General features: G+C 32.3%; 1 protein-coding gene across 11 annotated transcripts in view; it reads right to left on the bottom strand.

Annotated features, from left to right (window-relative positions):
* LOC114338023 (disks large 1 tumor suppressor protein) overlaps positions 1–25,776 on the bottom strand; it is a 1,799,868-nt gene that overhangs the window by 1,477,837 nt on the left and 296,255 nt on the right. The window lies entirely within an intron of this gene.

The raw sequence follows: 25,776 nt of genomic DNA, 5'->3' as shown, positions 1-25,776 counted from the left end.
TTTTTTAATTCATTCACTAATGTTGGTTAATAAAAAAGTTAGGTACTTTAACAACTAGCCAAATTTTTCATCAATACAGGGTGTTTTTAAATAAGTATGGAAAAAGTTAAGGGGTAATTCTGCATGAAAAAGTAATGACCGTTTGCTTTATAAACGTATGTAAACAAATTCTTCGTTTCCGAGATAGAGGGTGTTGAAATTTTTTTATAAACTGACAATTTATTTATTGCTAAAAACAGGGTGCTTTGATTTATTTCGATTTTTATTAAAATGTAAGGTTTTATACAAAAATAAATATTTACGAATCTAAGAATCAGTTACAAATTTTTTCTTGGATCTTCATAATATCTTCAGCATAATAATTTAAACATATGTTTATTGTAACAACATTTATAATTACTTAATCGTACATTTTTAGATTTAAAAATTAATTGAAAACAAAAACGTCCTCATATTGAAAAAAAAATAATTATGTATAGATTATAATTATTGATCTTCGTTAATTCTACATAGTTTCTGTAGACATTCAATTTCTTCAACATTATCCATAACTTCTTGAAATAAATCATTTGTACCGATTGACCGATTGTACCGATTATAACATTGACGAAAAAAGATGCTACAACCGTTTGGCAGTTATTATAGATGACGAAAGTGAAGTTGAAGGATATTTATTTCAAGAAATTATGGATAATGTTACAGAAAATAATGAACCTGTACATAAACTGTGTAGAATTAACGAAGATCAATAGTTTTAATCTATACATAAATCTTTTTCAATATATGAATGTTTTTGTTTTCAATTAACTTTGAAATCTAAAACTGTACGATTAAGTAATTATAAATTTTGTTACAATAAACATATATTTGAATATGCTGAAGATATTATGAAGATCCAAGAAAAAATTTGAAACTGATTCATAGATTCGTAAATATTTATTTTTGCATAATATCTTTAGCATAGTTAAACATATGTTTATTGTAACAAAATGTATAATAACTTAATCGTACATTTTTAGATTTAAAAGTTAATTGAAAACAAAAACATTCTCATACTCAAAAAAATTATGTATAGATTATAATTATTGATATTCGTTAATTCTACACAGCTTATGTACAGGTTCATTAAGTTCTTCAACATTATCCATAATTTCTTGAAATAAAATAATATTCTTCAACTTCACTTTCATAATATCTGTCGAAAGTTTGTGGCATCTTTTTTCGTCAGTGTTATCTTTGCCATTTATGCAAATATCAGTACAAATGATTTATTTCAAGTAGTTATGGATAAAGTTGAAGAAACTGTGTAGAATTAACGTAGATCAATAATTATAGTCTATACATATTTTTTTTTCAATATGAGAACGTTTTTGTTTTAAATTAATTTTTAAATTTAAAAATGTACGATTTAGTAATTATAAATTTTGTTACAATAAACATAATATGTTTAAATTAATATGCTGAAGATATTATGAAGATCCAAGAAAAAAATTTTAACTAATTCTTAGATTCGTAAATATTAATTTTTGTCTAAAACCTTACATTTTTATAAAAATCGAAATAAATCAAAACACCCTGTATTTAAGTGCAGTATAGCTTATTTTTTAAAGGCAATTCAAAAATGTCATCAGGTGTAGGGTGTTCCATAAGAAAGAACATAACTTTGATATACCACTCTTTTTTGAAGCACCCTGTATAATTCACATTATTTTTAGATTGTAGTGTTAATGGCCCTGTATATTTATGCGAAGAAATTTTTTTAAATTCAAGTCGTTTTCCGTACAGACACCGATGCGAATAAAATGAACCACCCTGTATATAACTAAATATATAGGTATACTAAAATTATATTTTAACATTTATTTAGATACAAATTTATAATGTTTTATGAAAATATTTATCAAAATATATTAGTGTTTACGTTGTAAATGAATGTTGAATAAAAAATTCCATTTTCCAGAATTTTCCAATTTTTCCGGTCAGTGAAAATTAGCTAGTTGTTATTCTTTCGTCGAGTTAGCCCAATTTAACAAAAAATGAAGGCTCTACGTTCTCTGGAAGCTGAGATATTGTAAAATATTTCAAGCGCTCCAAATTGAACTTTCAATATCAAAATCTCGACGCTCGAAACTGGACTCCGACATTCTTTCTCATCATACGGTCCCAGCTCAATCAGTGTGAGTATCTTCATTTTTTGTGTGAGTATCTTCAAAGGGTTATTACTCGTGTTAAATAGAAGATATAGACTAGTAAGGATCTGTTTTTAGGTGGATGTGAGAGGTGGCATTCAGATTTTTGCGGATAAAGTTAGGTGATAACTTCGTTAATAATAATTGATTTATGCTCCTTCTCAAATATGCCCGGAACATTAATAAAAAAAATAAAATATTTAAAAATTTCAAAAAATTTCGTCTTTTTTCTAATTTTTTTGCTTATAACTGTAAAACGATTCACTTTGGAGCAAAGTCGTGTAGGAATAAAACAAAGACAATTAAATTTTCTATCGGATGCGATTGGTTAAAAATATCTTAATTTATCACCCTTGCTGCAAAATAGCAATAAATATAAAATAAGGGGGCAAAACAAGCCTGTCCTTATTCAATGATTTTCCATCACTTAGGTTACACTTGGAACCTTCCTAATTCGCTTATAAAATTTTTGTAATGTGCTAAAACCATCCACCAGATTTCATTAAAATTAACTTACTAGATTTTGCATAATAATTTTGCAATTTAAACTTTTTTTAAAAAATTAAATTTTTTAAAAATCTTGCACAACAAAAACTAAAATATAGAAAGATTTGTCAATTTTTTTACATATAAAGAAGCACTCCACCTATCTAATGCACTTTAAAGAATTGAAATCGGATTGTTTAAGCAGCCTCAGCAGTGTTTTAAAGTTATAAACAATTTTTTGGCTTATAAACAAATTAGTCCTGTGGCCAGGAGGGGCTGCTAAGGGCTCCTTTATTTAGATGGACTTACCCAAGATTTTTATGTATTTTTTGACCCGTAGAACACGATTTTTTTGGGTAACAGTTGATACGCATGTCGATAAGATTGTTATAGTTTTTTCGTAGGATGCATAGTTTTCGAGATAAACGCAATGGAACTTTCAAAAATTCGAAAAATTGCAATTTTTGAACGAGAATACCTTTTGATTAAAAAATAAAATAGCAATTCTGTTGACAGCATTTGAAAGTTTTAGTCAAATTATACCGGTTTTAATTATTTGCATTGCTAAAAATTAATTTTTTTATTATTAGACAAAGCTATTTGTTTATAAGCCAAAAAATTGTTTATAAGTTTAAAACATTGCTGAGGCCCCTTAAATAATCCGATTTTAATTCTGTAAAGTGTATTAGATAGGTAGAGCACCTCTTTGTATGTAAAAGTTAGACAACTTACAAATGGTCTACTTTTTGTTCAGAAAGATTTTAAAAAATTTGAACTTTTTTATAAACATTTAGATTGCAAATTTATTATGCAAAATTTATTAGGTAGATTTTAATGAAAGTTGGTACACGGTTGAAATATGTTCCAAAGAATTTCCTAAGAGAATTACTAAGGTTCTAAGTGCCACCAAAGTGGTTAAAAACATTGAATAACAACAGGCGTATTTTTCCCCCTTATTTTGTATTTATTGCTATATTGCAGAAAAGGTAATACGTTAAGACATTTTTGACCAGTCGTATATCATACAAAATTCAATCGTCTTCATTTTATTTCTGTACGACGTTGTTCCAAAACGAATCGTTTTAAAGTTATAAGCAAAGAAAGCAGAAAAGAATCGACGTTTTTCGAAATTTTTAAATATTTTAATTTGTTTATTAATGTTCCGGTCATATTTGAGAAGGAGCATAAGTAAATTTTCATTACTGAAGGTGTCACCTAACTTTATCTGCAAAAATCCAAATGCCACCTTTCACATCCAAAAATAGACGTTTTTTCACAGATCCTTACTGGTCTAATAATCCGTACTTATTAATTGCAATATAAAATATAGATATTTGTTATCATTCTGTAAAAATTTCAACTCTCAATATTTATAAAAAATAAAGATGTGATTTTTCAAAAAAAAAACAAGTGTATAACTTGGCTATTATTGGTCGTAGAACGTTTTTTTCTTTTTTAATGTTTATTTTTTACCAGTTTTTTGATACAACCAATTATAATCATTTATCGTGAAAAATATCAAAGATATTCTAATTGCTTATAATGAAAAAACTCACCATTTTTTAACGACTTGTTTAACAACATTTAAAAAATAAATATATTCCTTTTTTTATTTCTTAGTACTTTGAGTCTTGAAGAACTCATTGCACTTTGCCAAAATCTCTGAAAATACTCCTTGGGCAACAACAATTGTTTAAAAATTCGATGTTTGGGATAAACATTTAACATAACTCGTAAACTGACAAACAGATCTTCTTGAGATTTTGCATACTAATAAAGGCACTTAATTACCTCATTATCAAGGTGTAATAATTTCCTTATAGTCTAAGAGCTGGGAGCGGATTTTGTGCGTGATAAGTAATATGGAAAGACTATACGGGGATATGTTGAATTAGTTGTGTACATGACTTTCACCAACGACCGGAAACCAGAGTTGGGGCCGAGGGTAGTTATAAGGGGTCAAAGTCGCGGTTTTTATTATTTTTTTTATGACGCTCATGATCGAGATAGTTTACCAAAATTTGGGAATAAATAGGCCATGACGTACCTAAGTAAAATCTCTAGGGGCGGAACGCTGCGTGGTCGACAAAGGGGTGGGGGTAGGGGTGGATATAAAAAATATAAGGGGTTTTTTGCGACGTTCGTGATTGAGATAGTGCACCAAAATTTGGGTATAAGTAGATCATGACATAAATAATTAAAATCCCCAGAGCCGGAAACCAGAGTGGGGAAGGAAGGTAGTTATAAGGGGTCAAAATTCCATTATTTATTATTTTTTTTGTGACGCTAATGATCGAGTTAGCGCGCCAAAATTTGGGAATAAGTAGGTCATGACGTAACTAAGTAAAATGTCCAGGAGTGGAACGCTGCGTGGCCGACAAAGGGGTGGGGCAGGGGTGAATTTAAAAAAATGTAATGGGTTTTTTGCGACGTTCGTGATTGAGATGGTGCACCAAAATTGGGGAATAAATAGACCATGACATAATTAAGTAATATCCCCAGAGGCGGAAACCAGAGTGGCGGACGAGGGTAGTTATAAGGGGTCAAAGTCGCGGTTTTTATTATTTTTTTTTGCGGCGCTCATGATGGAGTTGGTGCACCAAAATTTGGGAGTAAGTAGGTTATGACGTAACTAAGTAAAATCTTCAGGGGCGGACCGCTGCTTGGGGTACAAAGGGGTGGTAGGCAGGGGTGAGTATAAAAATATATGGGGTTTTTTTGCCGTCCGTGATCGAGATAGTGCACCAAAATTTGGGAATAAGTAGATCATGACATTACTAAGTAAAATCTCCAGGGGGGGAACGCTGCGTGGGGGACAAATGTTGTGCCGGGTCACAAAAAAATAATACACACTGCCAATTTGACCCCTTAAAACTACCCTCATCCCCAACTCTGGTTTCCGGCTCTGGGGATTTTACTTAGCTAAGTCATGGTCTACTCATTCCCAAATTTTGGTGCACTATCTCAATCTAGCACGTCGCAGAAAACCCCTTATATTTTTTATATTCACACCTACCCCCAACCCTTTATCGGCCACGCAGCGTTCCACCCCTGGAGATTGTACTTAGTTACCTCATGACTTAATTATTCCCAAATTTTGGTGCACTATCTCAATCACGAACGTCGCAAAAAAAACCCTTATATATTTTGTATTCACCCCTGCCCCACCCCTTTGTCGACCACGCAGCGTTCCGCCCCTAGAGATTTTACTTAGGTACGTCATGGCCTACTTATTCCCAAATTTTGGTGCACTATCTCGATCATGAGCGTCATAAAAAAAATAATAAATTCCGCGAATTTGACCCCTTATAACTACACTCGGCCCCAACTCTGGTTTCCGGTCGTTGGTAAAAGTCATGTACAAAACCAGTTCAACATATCCCCGTATAGTTTTTCCATATTACTTATCACGCACAAAATCCGCTTCTATCTCTCCGACTGTTACGGCCTATTTCTTAAAACTTATCAACATTTACAAAATAGTACAAAAAACGTGTTTTTTTGCAATTATCTCGGTTAATTATTAATGGATTTTAACTTATAAAAATTAAAATTAATCGTTTTTTCATGACACACAACTTTCATAACACAACTTTTGCTGTAAATATGATATGGGCCATTCCACGAACATACGCCTGTTTTGGATTACTTCGACAAGGAATATTTTACTGTGTAACATAAGAAGTACGAAAGTAAATGGCGCTAATAATTATTCCAATAAATAACAATGTAATTTGCAATTTAATTTCGTTCTTTTTATTTTGCACAGTAAAATATTCGCTGTCGAAATAATCCAAAACAGGCGTATGTTCGTGGAATGGCCCTTATGAAAAATGCTATAGGCAAAAAACAATATTTTCTGAATTTGGCCTTTGTTTATAAACACATGAGGTTGATTTACGAGTACCTTTGTATATATTTTTAATTAACTGTATCCTTCCTTCGATTTAGCACCTTTAAATACCTGTATTGATTTTTACCCTGAAATCGCTCATATTTATTTTTCTACCCTGATGTATAGGAAATTCGAGACATCAAAAATGACCCATTTTTAAGGTGGTGGTGCGTTAGTTTCTTTAAGTGTATATTATATGTGTAAATGAACACGTAAAATTCTTTTGAAATAAAAAATCTCCCACAAATCTTTCCTCTCAAAACCCTTCACCAATCTGTGCTAATCGTCGTCAAAAGACGATTATTTAAAATTGTTCTCTTTTTCATCACGACAACAACCATTATTCATCCAATTTCGTAACAATAAAGTTACATAATATGATAAAAGCGACCCATAATTTAATAATAAACACAGGTTATCAATTATCTCGCATCTCACGCCCTTTTATATTAAATTAAAAATGATAGTGATCACTTATGACCCATCGACCATGGCCTAAAGCGAAACCAGTTCCTTAAAAAATTGCAACCAGCCGTAGTGGTATAGGGTAACCTAATTACCTTAAAAAGTCTGGTTAAACCAGTAGACCGCATCGAATTGTTCGGATGGAAATAAATTCAGGATTAACAATGTGGATTATTGAAATTTTCTAGTGGGTTTAAATCAGCGAAATCACGGACCGGTCTTCGAAAAATTTTAAATTAATATTTATGAGTTTTATATTAAAACATGATCGAATGTTTCGATGTCATTTGGTACATAATGCCTCTTAATGAAGATTTTAGATGGTGATGAAATAATTGTAGATGACCACAAAAAACAAAATCTCTCTCTTGTCGTTCCCCATTACTGAGGATCGTGATTTCTTCCAATATTCCTAACAATGTTTCTCCATTGGTCTCTATCTTCAGCTGCTCTAAGAGCTTCGCAGAATGAGTTTCCAGCTGAATGCTTTATTTGGTGAAACCATCTAGTTGGTGATCGTCCTCTTGACCTTCTCCCCAGAACGTTTCCAGAAACAATTAATCTCTCCAAATTGTCATCACCTCTGCGAACCACGTGACCAAATAATTGCAGTATTCGATGCAGACATATTGTGGACAGCCGTTTTTTAATATTGAGTTGGTTTAGAATGGAAACGTTTGTCCTATGAGCTGTCCATGATATACGCAGCATTCTTCTCCAGCACCACATCTCAAACGCATCAATTTTTTGGCGCTTGCATGCGCGAAGAATCCAAAAATCAAATGGTGGATGTTAAAAGACAAGAAAGAAGGTCTACTCAGGGTAAGAAAGAATGTGTTGGAACATGAAAGGAAGCCCTAATACAATTTGGAAGAAGATAGACATCATCCTTAGAGATACTGCTATTGAAATACTTGAGAAAACGTCAGGAAAAAGTTTGAGGATAAAGAAACTTCGTGATGATAGAACGAAGTACAACAAAAATAAAAAGTAAGAGAAATTTATACAAATATTTGCTAAAATCGAAGCAACAGTAACAGTATCAAAATATAAACCAGGAGCATATTCAAATTTATACGATGAACTTGATATTAGGAAAGCTAGCAAAGATAAGTATATAAAATAGACAAACAGAGAGCACAGAAATCAAAAGATTTTAATCAAATTACATGTGTCCGAGAAAAAAAAATACCTACTTATTCACGAAAACGATGTCAAAAAGGGATGAAAATAGTACTTTGACAATACATTAAATAAAGAATTTGACAGAAAACAAACTGAATTAACTGAGACAAAACAGCAATGGTCACCAAAATAACAAATGGGCAAGTGGTCAAGCAATTTAAAAAATAATGAAGGGAAAAGCACATGGACCAAATTTTAATGATAGTTCTGGGGAAGTGTGGAGAGTATTAGGAGAGACAGGAACAAGTTGGCTAACACTTCTTCTTCTTGATCTTGGCTGGTTAAACATGTTCAACAGGCGAACTTTGCACTCGCTAAACTTTACATACAAGATCATTAAAACAAAAACACCCAAGTATCTGTACAATAAATTAAAATTCAGTAATGAAATGCACCGAAGAAACTTGAGACCTACAACCTTACTTAGAACTCCCCAGCATAATAAGCAAATCTTTAAGAAAATATTTTCTTATATCGCTCCATCACTTATTAATAAATATAAAATTTTGAATTGTAATTTATCTCCTATTACTTTCAAAAAGAAAATTAAAGCTCTACTATTAAATTATCAGTAAAAAATGTGTAAACAGCTCTTTTCTTTCTTCTTCTCGTTTCTTTTTCTCTTTTTCATCTTTTCTTTTCTTGTACTTTTCCTTTCCTTTTTTTCTTCTTCTTCCTTCTATGTGAATTTAGAATTATATTTTTTTTTCTTTGTGTTTAGGTTAAGTTATTAGGTTAATTATTATTATAATGTAACAATTTTTTATTTAGATAGTTGGCGTTCAACAGCACTGTATTTTCTGGTAAAGTACAGATGCTGATATCAAAACGCATTGTTCCTACCACATTTCAAATCTATGTTTTTTTTTTTGTAAATTTATATATATTTTTTTGGAACAATAAACGTCTTATTATTATTATTATTATTATTATAACACGTTTATTGAATAGAATTATGGAACTTGGACAAACGCCAGACGAATGGTGAAGGAGTCTATTAGTACGTGTTTACGAAAATGGTGGGAAATATTAAGTAACAAAAATGAGTTTGTGGTGATTATATCAACAGAAACTAGTTCTATAGGAACAGTTTCATTCAACTTTTCTGGTTTCGGGAAATTACCAATACGCTTGATATGGTAGAAATGCTCAATTCACCAGTTTTCTTAGTTTTTACACTAAATATTTTTGTGGGAAGAAATATTTTAAAGTATCGTCTATTTCTAAAGCCCCGTCCTCATTGGTAAATTTTTACTTGAATATTGGACTTATGGTTCGTTGCAAAAATTTGCATAGCAAACTTAACTGCTCGACCATCAAAAATTTGTTTATAGTTTTGCGCGTCTTTTCAGGTTGTGTAGGGTGATCTAAAAACACACATTGTTTCAAAAAAGCGTCCACACTGCAAACCGTATGCGACGCGAATCCTTTGATCTTCGCTCAAAAACCGACAAGCGATGGAGCATGTGCGTTGTGTGCGTCGAAAATTCTTGCGTCCGGTTTATGCGACCAACACGTACGTGTTAGCACAATTTACTTCGAGCACGCAATTATTTGCGACGAATTGCAGGTACGTCACAAATTTTTACCAGCGAGGACGCGGCTTAAAATATAAAAATGTGTAACACTTCTTAAGCCGCGTCCTCACTGGTAAAAATTTGCGACGAACCAGCTGTTCTTTGCAAATATTTGTGTGCTCCAAGTAAACTGTGCTAATGTGGACGTGTTCATCACATTAATCGGACGTAAGAATTTTCGACGCACATAACGCACACGCTCCATCGGTTGTCGGTTTTTGAGCAAAGATCAAAGGATCTGTGTCGCATACGGTTTGCAGTGTCGACGCTGCGTTATTTACTTCACACAACCTGAGCAGATGCGCACAACTAACGATAAACAAATTTTCAGTGGTCGAGCACTTAAATCTACGACGCAAATTTTTGCGACGAACCATTAGTTCAATAAATTATACCCACGTAAAAATTTACCAGTGAGGACGCAGCTATACAAATTTTTGTTGTTTTGCTGTGTTCAAATTCTCAATAACAAACCTACGCTAATGGTGCAAATTGTATAATGAAACCATTTTCCTCATCAACAAAAGTCGATTCCATAATTTGAAATTAATAAAAGTTCATTTAAATATTTGGACACGTGGCGAAGAAATTCATTACGAATTTATTAGATTGTCGCCGTTTATTGCTTTTGTCGGTTATTTTTTCATTTAAAGCGTGATTTAAAAGCGAGTGAAATATAATTATGATTGCGATTCCTGAATTATATTAGTACTGTGTGAAAAGGCAGACTTTTTTAAATTTGTGTTTGTTCTACATCTATTTTGGTCTATTTTTAAAACGTTTTTATATACTTCGTTTGTCCTTTGTCTGTCTCGTTGCCGGGGAAAATCTTAATCGATTTTAAACATACTTCCCGACTAGCTAGAGATATGAAATTTTTAGAATAGTTCAGAACTCGATGACAATGTACCATTCAACAGCTTTTACATGGATGCATTGAGTTTTATTTGGTATTTTAAGTCATTTTAAATTTTGGGTCGACTGCAACTGGTCAACCGTCATGAACACGTCTAACCTCGCGCGCAACTTTGATACAAGAATTATTATAAAAAAATATGTATGGCAATCCAGATCCCGTAATTTTTTAGCATTATAAAGCAAGTGCAAAGACATACAATTTTTTTTTTGTAATTACACCTTTAATTTCCAACTGTTCGAACATTGTAAGATCCAAGACAGGTGAATTACTTACTACAACGGATGATCAAGTAGAGAGATGGAAAGAGCACTTTCAGGAGATGCTAGGCACGCCCAGGGATAACGCGGATGAAATTGTCGAAAACCCGCAGAATGTAGACTTGCATATATCTTGCGAGTCCCCTTCCAAAATGGAGATAATAACAGCTATCAAATCTCTGAGAAATAACAGGTCCCCGGGAATCGATAACATTGCTGCCGAACTACTTAAAACTGACCCGCATCTAACCGCTGAACTTTTGCTCCCCATAATCCAAGAGGTGTGGGAAACAAACCGCATTCCAGCGGGCTGGAAAAAAGGTAATATTATTAAGCTTCCAAAAAAGGGCAACCTCACACCGTGCAAAAATTGGAGAGGAATAACCTTGCTTACCGTCATAAATAAAATTTTTACGATCATCATACATAAAAGATTAACAAACAAGGTTGAATTTCGAGCGAATCAAGCAGGTTTTAGACCAGAATCTTCCTGCATAGATCACATTAATACAGTGAGGGTAATAATGGAACAATCGGTTGAATGGAACACACCTCTATACATGGTTTTTGTCGATTTCGAACGTGCCTTTGACAGCCTGTCTCATGCTGCTATATGGAAAATTTTAGAGCTAAGAAACATTCCTCATAAAATAATTTCCATTATAAAGTCACTGTACACTGAGGCGACGTGCAGCGTGACACACAATGGGGTCAACAGTGACGAATTTGACGTACTTACTGGAGTCAGACAGGGATGTGTGCTTTCTCCGTTTCTGTTTAACATAGCTCTGGACTATGTTCTCTCCAAACTAGACTTCGACACAAAAGGGATACAATGGACGTTAACCACACGCCTAAGTGATCTGGAATACGCCGACGATATCTGCCTGTTAGGACAAAGGTTCCAGGATGTGGCCGACCAATTGGAAACACTATCCACTGAGGCCAATAAAATAGGTTTAAAAATCAATATTGGTAAAACCAAGTCGATGAGAATAAATGCAAGGAACAACACGCTATTTAATATCGACAACAAGCAGATTGAAAATGTGGAGAACTTCACGTACCTTGGAAGTGTCATAACAGAAAGCGGAGGTACAGAAAACGATATTCGTATGAGGATACGAAAAGCTCAACAAGCTTTCAGCATTCTTAACCCTGTTTGGAGGTCTGGAGAATATACTACAAGGACAAAGATCCGAATATTCCAGTCAAATGTTATGTCTGTTCTACTCTATGGATGTGAAACCTGGAAAGTGACAAAATACCTTACAGACAAATTGCAGGTCTTTGTTAACAAATGTCTACGAAGAATTGTTCGTATTTTCTGGCCAAACATCATCAGAAACGAAGATCTGCTACACCTGACCCAACAAAAGAGGGTAGAAAATGAAATAAATTACAGAAAGTGGGGGTGGATAGGTCACACACTCCGAAAAGATAGTTCCAGTATTGCAAAAAATGCCCTAGAGTGGAATCCCCAAGGAAAGAGAAAAAGAGGTCGCCCAGCACAAACTTGGAGAGGATCCATCATGGACGAGATAAGAAGTCAAGGAAAGTCTTGGAATGAGGTGAAGGCCCTAGCGCAAAATAGAACCCGATGGCGCGTTTTCACTGAAGCTCTATGCTCCACTTAGGAGTTCAAGAACATTATATATATATATATATATATATATATATATATATATATATATATATATATATATATACACCTTTAATTTACCGTGCACTCCTCGTAGACTCTAGCAATACGGTAGAGTTGTTAATGAGTTGCAGCGCGCTCTTAAATTTGATATGGTAAAATTAGTTCCAACCTTTCTCAAAAGATGGCGCTACTAGTTTACTCAATAGATCGCGTTACTTTCTGTCATGTAAAATTTTCTATGCATTTTTAGATAATTAAAAAAAAGTTCTTTTTTATAAACCTATTCCCTTTCTATTTGTATTCTAGTGGAATATTCTAGGTTTATACAAATAGGCTTCTGATCATATCGTTTGCTGGCTTCTATTCAGTCTTCAGTGCAAATAGGAATATTCTTTGTATTTGGTCAATATATTCTATTTTGAAGAATATTATTAGTCCAGGGTAATAACGTTTTTTCCATGACACTCGAGCAGCCAGGGTACTGAAGGCTTTTTTCGACAGGTAATACTTATAAGAGCAAATTGTAACTATTTCCTGCGTAGGATCTGGTGGCCATTTTTATTTATAAACAATTAAGTGTCAAAAAATGGCATTTTTCCCTTTTTTTTTCACATCAATGGAAAACAGTGAAACTTATGGTTTTTTTAGTACACATATCTTTGAGATTATGGAAAAAGCTTTAAAATGACGTATTACAAAGTTTGATGTACTCATTTATTGTTAATATAATTGCGAAAAAAGGTCGGAATTGCAAAAAAATTAATTTTGCAATATCTATTGTAAAAATTAGTGTACAGCTTTGAAATTTCTGTCATATAATGGTTCTTTGGTGCTTAATATGTGATAAAAATTTCAAAGCGATTCATTCAATTGTTTAAATTTTATTCAAATTGTTAATCCCAGAGAGCATTTTTTTGCCATAACACAAGTCAGAAAAAAATGACATTGGAGCCATTCCACAAATATCAAATAAAAGAGCATGAGTTATATTTTCAACTTGGTTTAAAAAAAGTGAAAAAAAATGCATTTATTAGTAATAAATAATTATGCAAAAGTATCGTAAATCTTTCCTTATAAACTTTTTATTTTGTTATATAAGAAATTATATATGTTTATTACAATTTTTTATCAATTATGATTAGAGACTGGAAAATATGCACTAAAAAATGTCTAAAATATGCATGCAATATGCATTTTAAAACAAGCTGAATATGCACAATTAACATGCAAATATGCATTTATATATGCACTTATTTTTATATGAATAATTTTATGGTTTACGTTAAATACATAAATAAATAAAAAATAATAAAAATAAATAAATAGGTTTGAATTTAAACCAAATTGTATTATTATTTCTTAATATATTTTTTTAACTTCAGGTTTTGTGACAAATAAAACGGCAAAATATTTTATTTTGACCACAAGATAAATAAGAGTACAATAAAATAAATGTACATATTTTTATTGTTACAATATTGATTCATATTTTCTAAACTAATATTATAAAAAGAGTACAATAAAACAAATTTACATATTTTTATTGTTACAATAAATAATCATATATTGATTCATATTTTCTAAACTAATATTATGTCTTCTATCTGTTAATATTTGTTTATAGGCAGAAAAAGGTCTCTCAACGTCACAAGATGTAATTGGGGCATATTTAAACTTTGCTATTAGAGACGGATCCATATTAATATTTTCATCGAAGTTTCCAAAATTGATTATATTATTTATTGAACGCAATAAAGTGAAACCCTCATTTTTGTTTAAAACGTCATCAAGTTTATCTTTAATTTTTACTCCAATTTCCCCATTCAGATTTGTTATTTTCTGTTTAACCGAATCAACAATAGACATACTATTGTGAAGACATAAATTTTGAGCCTCTAATTTTGTAATTGAACTTTCAATGATATCGAAATTCGATTTTATATACAACAATTGATTTTTAATAGACTTTTCTTTAAAAATATTTTGACAGTTATCAATAGCGGTACAAGTCGGATCAAAACTTGAAATAACGCTTTTGATGTCGTCGTAGTGTTCAGATAAAAATATAGCACTTTTAAGCCAAGTTCCCCATCTGGTTAATACTGGTTCTGGTGGTAAAGGAATATCGGGAAGCATCTCCCTATATACCTGTACACGTAGTGGTGCTTTCAGAAATACTTTTTTTACATTATTTATTAAGGTGTTTACATTGGGAAATTCAATTCTAACTTTCTCTGCAACTCTGTTTAGGCCGTGCGCCAAACATGTACAGTGAATTAAATTAGGGAAAAAGATTTTAAGATTGGATGCAGCTTTCATCATATATGAGGCGGCATCACTAAGCATTAATAATATTTTTTCAAATGGTACTTGATCAGGTAAAAAAAAATTTGTTAGGGATTCGTTAACAAATCTAGCTATTGTAGCATAGTTTGTTTTTTCCAAACATTTTACACTAATTAAGTATGAGTTTTTAAAATCGCCAGAGTCGTTAAGAACTCCAACAATTAGATTCGCAATTTGTCGACCCTTTGTATCCGTTGTTTCGTCGACGGAAATCCAAAGATATTCGGCTTTTAACTGATTTTTAATACTCGTCATCACATCTTTGTAACATGCACTGACATATTTTTTCCGAAGAGTTGAAGAACTTGGTATTTGAGCTGGTTTATCTTTAATCTTGCAATAAGTTTTTAAAAAGTTTTGACACGATTTATGTTCTAACTTGTGCAGAGGGATATTGCAGTTCAAAAAAAAATGGCATAAATCCTTTGCAAAGGTTTCTTGCCCAACTGACGTATTCTGAATCTGCAAACTGTTCTGTAGAATCTGCTGGCGAGGTTTATTATCATTTTTTGATAGCTTAGTTTGGTGAAGTGAAGTTTTTATGTGTTGAACTACTTGGAATTTCTTTTGACATGGAATCTGGAATATAATGATAATGATGTTTTAGATGTTTTCGTAAATAGATACCTACATTAAAATGATCAAACTTTTTAAACCTCCCCCAATTTTTTTTTATTTCTCAAAGTGAAATTGAAATCGTCAAACAATAAAGTACAGTCAGTGTACCGTAGTATACAGGGTGGGCCACTCTCAACACCTCGCTCTGTATAAGCCAAACCGTTGCGAACTTTAAAAAACAGTTTTTGAAGAAATGGGACGGTTTGTCATTTTAGAATAGACAGACACATAGATGTGCAAAGAAGTTTGATAAGTTTAAAAATCTATTGAAGTGGAGAACTTACCTTTTTATCACAAATGGTGCAAAACATACTTTCACTGTCGATAACTTTTAGATGATTGTTACTTCCAATCCAACTTCTGAGAAGACTTGATTTTTCCCTTGCTACTTTAGGCATTTTCACAATAATAATAAAATGATTTTTTTACACAGTATAGTCAATAACTTGCAATCACAAAAGTTGAATAATCGGCGATTGATTTAAGACTAACCATTCATAAAATAAAATAATCTATCCTACCCTTAAAATGCTTAAAATTTCGTTTTGGTTGGTTTTCCCAGAATAATTCATAGTTGGCCGACACCAGCAGAAAGTACAGGTAATATTTGTAATGTTATTCAAAATATAATCGGTATTTACTTAGGTAATTTGTAAATTCTGAGAAGTCTATAAATCTTAAATATCCGGATAATGATACCTGCAGCTATAAATAACGCCCATTATGTTTATGGGTACAACAACAAAGGAGCTTAACAGCAAAATATTTACTTTCACATTTTATTTTAATGGATGTTGATGTTACTAATATATACCTTATTTTTAAATGGGGTAGAGTAAATTCCCATCAAAATATGCATTTATATGCTCTTAAATCTCCAAATATGCAAGGCATATGCATTTATGAAAAACATGAGAAATATGCAGCATATATATGCATATGCATTTTGCATATAATCCAGTCTTTAATTATGATATAAATAACATTACTTGGTAGTTGTGCACTTAAAACAGGTAAAAAAGTTAATTTTATTGGAAAAAGTTATTCAAAAATTTATAAGGGAAGATTTACGATACTCTTGCATAATTATTTATTACTAATGAATCCATTGTTTATTCGCTTTTTTAAACCAAGTTAAAAACATGGCTCATGTTCTTCCATTCGACACCTGTGGAATGGTTCTAACGTCATTTTTTTCTGATTTATGTTATTGCAAAAAAAATGCTCTCTGAGATAATCAATTCGAATAATATTTAAACAATTGAATGAATCGCTCTGAAATTTTTATCACATTTCAAGCACCAAAGAACCCTCATTTGACAAAAATTTCAAATCTGTACCCTAATTTTTACAACAGTTATTGAGAAAATATTTTTTTTTTGCAATTCCGACCTTTTTTTGCAATTATATTAACAATAAATGAGTGTATCAAACTTTGTGTTATGTCATTTTAAAGCTTTTTCCATAATCTCAAAGATATTTGTACTAAAAAAATCATAAATTTCACTGTTTTCCATTAATTTGAAAAAAAGGGAAAAATGCCATTTTTTGAGAGTTAATTGTTTATAAATAAAAATGGCCTACGCAGGAAATAGTTACAATTTGTTCTTATAGGTATTATTTGTCGAAAAAACGCTTCAGTACCCTGGCTGCTGAAGTGTCACGAACAGGGTATATTTTTGTCTTATTACCCTGGCCTATATAAGAAAATTCAATAATGGCAAAAAATACAAAACAGGACTGATCAATTCCATAATATTCTCTTTGGGGCAATTTTGAGAACATCTTTCTTACTGCATCTACATGTCTTAAACAACAAACATTTGATCAACAACTTAACCTAGAACTTGATATTCTGAATAATTCAAAAATAGATTTTTTTATAACACCCAATGTTTATTGCAATCTGTCTCATCACAAACAATAAGCAATATGCATAATTATTGTAAAATGACATAGAGGGAAAAATAGATTAACTAAGAATATGTCTGGGTAAAATTAATTAATGTAGGTGAAGTTGATCAAAAAAAAATATTAATGTCTGATTTAAATTCGTATAGAAATTCACGATATAATTATTCTTTACTTCAGGATTCGGAGGAACTGCTTTTATGTTGAATTTTCAAATAGAAGTTGATCATTTTGAATGACTTTAAACTTATTTCGTGTCTCTGTATTCATAGATGTCATTTCTATTAATTCCACTCTCTCTCACCATTTTTAATCTGTATTAGAGAAACATATCCAAATTCATATTAACTTTTTTAGAGTTCCTACCATTACCTTAATCAACAAGTAAAATTCCTCGTCCATTTAATTTAATATGATTGAAATTGAAAACAGAAAAAAAAAATTAAATAAACATAAGAGTTCCAATGATGGATTGGGGTGAAATTGATTTAAAAATAATCCTATCACCCTCGCCCCGTGTGTATGAACAATCTAATCCCAGAATTAGGTCTTTGAAATTACTGATTTTATTTTAGAATTTCTGTCGACATACCATAGATTTTTTTTTAATGTTGTAATATTTACAATCTGTCCTCAACTAAGAACAATAGGTAAATTATTTGACAAAAAATGAAAATTTGACCTTTACATAAATTAAATTAAAACAAATTAAAATAAGTTTAGTTATCACAGATTATTCGAATCTTCTTGCTAGGTCCACTACTTTGAATCTCTTCAGGCGTCGTACATCATTGTGGTCATCAGTGAGGTTGCTGGCTAACTCGTTTGGATGAGATTCTAGTCTCTTCGAATATTTTTTGTAATATTCCGTTATTACAGTTTTTATGGATGGCACATTGAGGTCTTGCTCTATCACATAGTTTGGCACGTACCAAGGGGCATTCAGCATTGTTCTAAGGACTTTGTTCTGGAATCTCTGCAATATTTCTAGGTTAGTTTGACTGGCTGTCCCCCAAAGTTGGATACCATAGGTCCACACTGGTTTTAATATAGTTTTATATATCAGCAGTTTGTTTTCAAGTGATAGTTGAGATTTACGACCGCTGATCCAGTACATTTCTCGAAATTTTATTCCTAGTTGTTTTCTTTTTGTAAAAATGTGTTTTTGCCAAGTTAATCTCCTATCAAGATCTCCTAGGTACTTGACAGTATCGGTTTGTGGGAGTTGCGTTTCATTTAGTGTTACAGATGGACATGTTTGTCTTCTCATGGTGAAGGTTACATGGATGGATTTACTCTCATTCGCCTTTATCTTCCATTTTTTAAGCCATATTTGTATATTATTAAGGTCTTTCTGAAGGGTTCTGGATGCTGTATTTGGATCATGGTGAGAGGCTAGTACAGCAGTGTCATCAGCAAAAGTTGCACACGTTGTTTTGTTACTTGTGGGTAGGTCAGCAGTGTAGAGCAAGTACAATATCGGTCCCAAGACACTTCCTTGTGGTACTCCGGCTTTTATTGGTCATAGGCTTGTGTATTCATTATCCTGCTTGACTAGGAAATGTCGGTTAGAAATATAGCTTTTTAGGATTTGATAAAAAGGATGAGGAAGGTTTTTCTTTAGTTTAAAGAGCATACCAGCATGCCATACCTTGTCGAAGGCCTGACCAATGTCCAGGAATGCAGCAGAACAATACCTTTTATTTTCTAGATCACTTCTGATGTGTTTTACCATTCTATGTACCTGTTCTATCGTTCCGTGTTGTGTTCTGAACCCAAATTGGTGTTGGGAATTAGTTTCCTTTCTTCTATAACTGGGGATAATTGTTTAAGGAGAAGTTTTTCCAAAACTTTTGATAGAACAGGTAGTAGGCTTATTGGTCTTTATGAAGTCACCTGAGTTTTATTTTTCCCTGGCTTAGGTATGAGAATAATTTGAGCAACTTTCCATTGTTCTGGGTAGTAACCTAGCCTAAATATTGCATTAAATACTTGCGTTATCATTTTCAGACCTTTGCATGTCAATTGCTGCAGTACTTTCCCGTTGATCAGGTCATACCCTGGAGCTTTTTTTGGACTGATGTCATGCTGGATCATATTTCTAACTTCTTTAGTGGTGATTTTTTGTATAGGTAAGTCCATCTGGTAGGGAGATTCCAGGAAGTCATTTATTTCTTCCTCTGTGTCACCATCTTCCATGGGATGTGGCTGGAATACATTAGTGAGGTGATTTGCAAATGCTTCGGCTTTTTCCTTATTATTTCTACACCAGTTTCCCTCTTGGTTTCGTATTGGTAGTATTTGTTGTTTCGGGTGTTTGATTTTTCTCGTGGCCTTCCAAAGGGAATATTCACTATCTGCGTTTGCTGATAAACCTGTAAGATATTCTTGTATTTTGTTATTTTTGATATTATGCAATTGTAGTTTAATTTCCTTGAAGATTTTATTTAATTTCGTCTTGTTCTCAGGTGTTCTTTTTCTTCGCCACTCCTCCTTTATTTTTCTCTTTCTAGCAATCATTTCCTTTATTACAGTTGGGCAATTCTCTTTAAATTCTGTTTGGTAGCAGTCAGGGGTAGCATACCAAGCAGCTTCTTGTATAGATTTCTGAAGATTTTCTACTGCTGCGCAGATGTCACTTTCTGTTTCCAATGGGATGTTTGTGTCAATTAGTTCATCTAGTTTAGTCTTGAAAATGCTCCAGTCTGTTTTGTTACTGTATAGTGATGGTTGTTTAGTACTGTTTGTTATTTGTGCATACCATGTCGCGATTACGCTAGAGTGGTCAGAGGGTAGATCGTAACAAGATTCTACTTTTGCCAATTTAACATTAATTCCTTTAACAATGTAGAAATCGAGTAGATCAGGTATTTTTGCATTGTCGGTAGGCCAGTAAGTTGGTTCCCTTGTGGTGAGGTAATTTGCATTGTTCGCATTTATAGCTTTAAGAAGTTCTCTGCCTTTTGTGGTAATAATTCTGGATCCCCAGGTAGTATGCTTAGAATTGAAATCTCCTCCTGCTATAAATGTATTTCCTAATGTTTTAAAGAAATTTTCAAACTGTTCCGTTTTGTTATTGTGCTGTGGTGGACAGTATATAGCTGATACTGTTAGTGGGCCTAGTTGATCTTCCACAACAATGCTGGTGGCCTGTAGATAGTCGCATTCATGTTTTTGTATTTCGTAGTGCTTTATTTTATTACTAACTATTATTGCAGTGCCTCCATGTGCTTTTTCGTTGGGATGTTGCGTATGATAAGTTGTAAATCGTGGAATATTAATGTGGTTTTTGGATGTAAAATGAGTTTCTGTAATCAGCATTATGTCAATTTTTTGTGTGTTAATAAATAATTTTAATTCTTCTACATGTTGACTTAAGCCATTGGCGTTCCAATATACCATAGATAACATAGTAGGTCGAGTGACATGGATAAAGTGGATGTATATTATCTGTAGTATCGAAATAACAATAATTATTGTCAATTAGTACTTGCTTTAGCTATGCTTTATTGTCACTGAAAATTATACAAGTTTTATGGACAAAGCTTAATATAAAGTCAGAAAAAATAAATAAATAATAATAATAACAATAACAAATACAATTCTCTGAAATTTGATAAATCGTCAATATAAAAAAAATACAAAACTACAAAATATAAGTTAATAAAGTAAAGAAAAAAAAACAAAATCGCAATTTTGCAACAATTAATAGAAATTGCAAAGTGAATATACAACAAAGTAAACTATAGACATAGGAACTAATAAGTTTAAACTACTTACTAGAACAAGCCCAGATAGCATGTAAACTTGTGGCAAGTTTGATTCTTGTTTGATTTTAAATTGCTGCAGCTATAACGAGGCAAGTTTGTGTCAAGTTTGCTGCAAGCTTACAGTTGCAAAGCCGTCATCTATTTGGTTGACTTACACGTCACGGTCGGTTCGGTTCGGTTTCGTTCGTTACCCTGACTGATATCATGCCCACGAAAACGAAAGTGTTGCCACCGGAGAGAATTTTCAACATAAAAGGGAAAAAGTTAACTGATAAAGGAATCTTTGCTCCAGTTCCAATTGTAAAATATTTAAAAAAATCAAAATATTTGAAAATAATTCAACATATTTTCACAAATTTCTTAAATAGGACCATAGGAGGAAATTTTATCATAAAAGTGGGAATTTTTAAGGTACGTTGAGGAAAAAAGCTTAATCGACAGCTGTCAATACGGGAAAAGTAACCTGCCTGCCAAGCTAAGCGGTGATAATTTGTGGTTATGTCCTATGTCCTATCCCTATCCTATGTTGATATTTTTCTTTGAGTCTTTTACAACATTTACTGCACAATTCTTCGAGACTATTACTTTAATTACTAAGCTGAAGCTTCTTTTCTTCAGTTTTTCATAGACACACCTGCTTGTGGTGATTACAGGTACAGATTGGTATTCTTTTTGCTTTGGTGAAATTGAGGTAAGTTTTTTATGTTTTTTGTAGCTTCTAGGCTTCTAGCTTTATTACTATCTAGCTATTTACTATCTAAAATAAATTATATTTATAATAATAATATGTAAATAAGTTTTAGGTTTTATTGTAAAATTGTTACTTTAACATCTTTTTGTCTCTTTTAATAGCAAATAATTAATTATGTTCACACAGCAAGAGTTTATAACAATTTATTTTATTTTTTCAGAGCTGATAGACAAAACTGAGCATTGTAATCTAAAGCTAGCGGGTTTAATGTAAGTTCCAATAAATAATTTTAAACAATAGATTGTATTTTAGTTGAGTGATTACTGAATAAATAGTTATATAAAATGGTATTGTATTCTTTATTCACGTTGTTTTATTCAAATTATGGCTAGTATGTCAAAACAAACCTTAAGGAAGTTTGTATCAAGTTTGAAAAAACAAACTTCATGCAACAAAACACAAACAAACCTTCAGCAAGTTTGATATATCATGTTTGTATCAAGTTTGAAAAAACAAACTTCATGCAAGTTTGCAACACTCCAACTAGCAAGTTTGATTTAAACTTGCTTCAAGTTTGCAAAGTTGCCATGGCAAACCTGCAGCAAGATTTCATGTTTGATGTATCAAACTTGTTGCAAGTTTGAAACAAGTTTATATTGCTATCTGGGAGCGCGACAAAAATTATAGAAATAAAAGAAAACGAGAAAAGGTCACGTTACATCACGTCCAAGGCAGAAAGGAAATAAGCATAACCGCAGCAAAATTTTACACCAAATTATACTCTACAAAAATAAAGATTCATAGATTTAAAAAGGTGGCCTTCTGGCCTATTCCACTGCGACCTTTTCAGATTTATTGTGGTCCTCTAGTCCTAGATAACATTCTCTGGCTTGACCCTTTTTAAAAAGTCTAATAGCTTCGAGACTGAACCTTTCATGTTTCTATTTGCCGGTGGATTTTCTTCTCCTAATGCAAAGAGCCGCACATTTGCCATACTGTCACACTGATATAGAATGTACTCTGCTGTTTCTTTTTCCAGATGACAGAATCTGCACAGGTCATCATCTGATATTTCCAGTTATGGGATTAGTTGTTAGCAGACCTACCAGGTGTGCCGTAAATTTTAGCGAATGTTCTGTAATGAACTGTTTCGCCTGTCTTTGTTCTGATGAATTCCTCCACCATTCCAAAGATTTGTGAGCTACCCAATTTCTTGTAGACGTTCCTGTTACTGCTTTTGCAACGCCGCAGAAGGGTTCCGGTGCAATAAAAAAATATAGCATCAACAACAACTTGCTGAATGAACTATATTTAACACATGCTTAGAAGGAATACCGGACATAACCGATTCTGAAATAAGAATGGCCCTAAATCAACTAAAAGCTAATAAATATCCAGGAGAGAATAAAATTACGATTAAAATGTTAAAAATTGGGGGCATAAAATGGAACTAAGGTATTAAATAATACGTTCTAATACGTTCCATACTCGTCTATACTCGACGTTCTATATTCGTCGTCTCTTGTAATATCCGGATATATTGTAATAGCCGGAGATACAGTACGCAGCCAGAAAGCAGTTTCTTAAAGAAAAGTCTTGGATTTAAAATATTGTTTATTTTTATTTCAAGTATTTTAATTGTATAAAAGTAGTAAACTTTGTATTTAGGGCTTCTCGTCTTTCTCGTATTACGAGAGATATCGCTGTTTAGCGTCTCAAAAGGTGGAAACATTGCATCGCGATGTTTTCCCTTACATAGGCAGGATTGTTGATATTTGTTTCAGATTTGTGACTGCATAGCTTCACCGAGGAGGTATAGATGCTGAAATAGCTATATGGAGATGGTGGTCCAACTCTGGGTCAAATAAAAACAAAAACTGCCTTTATCTTTAATAAATAATATTTTATTTAATAGAGTAACCGATGCCGGAAAGGTTTTTCAAGAATGGTACAATTCGGAAGTCATCAAAATAATGTATGGGCTGCTGCTCTGTGAATCGAGGTGTAACGCTAATATCCAGGACATCATTGGTCAATATTCCTTTTGAGTGATCCATCTTTGTGTTGCCATCTTTGTCTGTTACATCGGCGGATCGTTTAGCAAAAAGAGATAGATAGACCACCTATCGAGTGCCCGCGTGTCTATTTTGCTCAGTGTGCCTTTTCTATTCTTATTATGCCTATGCGCCTAACACCTGAAGCGCTCGGTTAGGCACGCCACCTTATGTAACATCCTTAGTCTGCGCTGGGACTGCCATGCCAGTCCCATAAAAATAAATGGGCTCGATCTGTGTTATTTTTTGAATGGTTCTTTAATAAATTATTGTAGTAATTTAGTTTGTCATAGTAATAAAAATATTATAAACAAAACTGATTAGAAAACAAATTTAATCGAATTGAGTCATAGTATTGAGTACATCATTAGTAGTAATAATACTTTTGTAGTAATTCAGTTTATCTTAGTAAATAAAATATTATCAACAAAACTCTGATTAAAAAAAATTAATCAAATTGATGCATAGTTTCGAATACATCATTTGAATACATTATATGAACAAATTTTTGTATTATTAACCAGGTATATGACGCATTCTTAGAAAATTTACCAAGAAATAAAATCAGCATTTTTGTGTGAAACTCAGGAAAAGGAAATCCCAAATCTACAGTTTCGTATCTATAATAGTTTTTATTTAAACAAAAAAATTGTAACCAGTGATACTGTCAGTTCCATGCACGACCATCGAAGAGTTAATAGTGTTGTATTTATGTAACAGTTTAGTCAAATAGTTTATTTATAGTCAACTTTATGTTTTAGAAATACATAACAGAACAAGTTCGCACGGAAATAAATAAAAAATATATCACAAACAAAAAAACCGCTTGGCGCTTCTCAGGTGTCATCCAAATCCTTAAGGGTTAAGAAGGAATGTTAAAAGTTCTAAAATAAAACAAATAATTTAAAACAAACAATTTACTTATACAGTGTGTCGAGAAACTCTACCGACAAACAAAGACAGAAGAATCCTCAGATAATTTTAAGACAATTTAGCTCAATTCACCTAGCCCGAAAATGCTTCCTAAGGGAGCTAGAGCTCTTTGAAGATGGCGTCTTGTAATTAGTTTTTCGTAAATACCTCCAGAGCGCTTCCAGTTAGAAAAAATGAAAATTGGTACGCATATTTATCTTCTAGAGATAAATCGATTCCATCCATTGCAAATTTTCTAGTACCGGTCATAGGCGTCCGTTTTGGGTAGGGCAACGGATTTTTTATTGCATAACTTTTTTGTCTTTAACTTTTAAGCATTTTTGACTCTGGATTATTAAATTGTGAGTTATTCTAGTACTAAAAGATACTCTTTCTTTAAGTCGGTAGGACACACTTTCTAGAAAAATCGATTTGAAAATTTTTCGTTTTTTGAATTTAAACAAAAATGGAAAAATTAAAAAAAACGGTGTATTTTTCCAACTTTAAGCACGAGTAACTTTTAGTACTAGATTACCTTATAATTTAATAAGCTAGTATAAAAAAAACTTGAAAATTACAGGCAAAAAAGTCATAGAATGCCATAAAATAACCGTTGAAAAATGGATGTATATGATCGGTACCAGAAATTCGCAATTAATGAAATCGATTCATCTCTGGAATATAAATAAACGTATCAGTTTTCGTTTTTCTAAATAGTTTTTTTTAATTGTTTTTTATTAAAAAAACGAACAATTTTTACATCGACTTTTATAGAAAACGGTTTATTCTATCGACTTACAGCAAGAGTACTTTTAGTGCTAGAATACCTCACAATTTCATAATCCGGAGTCAAAAA

The sequence above is a fragment of the Diabrotica virgifera genome, chromosome 2 (genome assembly GCF_917563875.1).
Source record: "Diabrotica virgifera virgifera chromosome 2, PGI_DIABVI_V3a".
Classification (NCBI taxonomy): domain Eukaryota; kingdom Metazoa; phylum Arthropoda; class Insecta; order Coleoptera; family Chrysomelidae; genus Diabrotica; species Diabrotica virgifera.
Note: the sequence above shows the minus strand (reverse complement) of the source record. Positions and strands in the feature narration are given on the sequence as shown.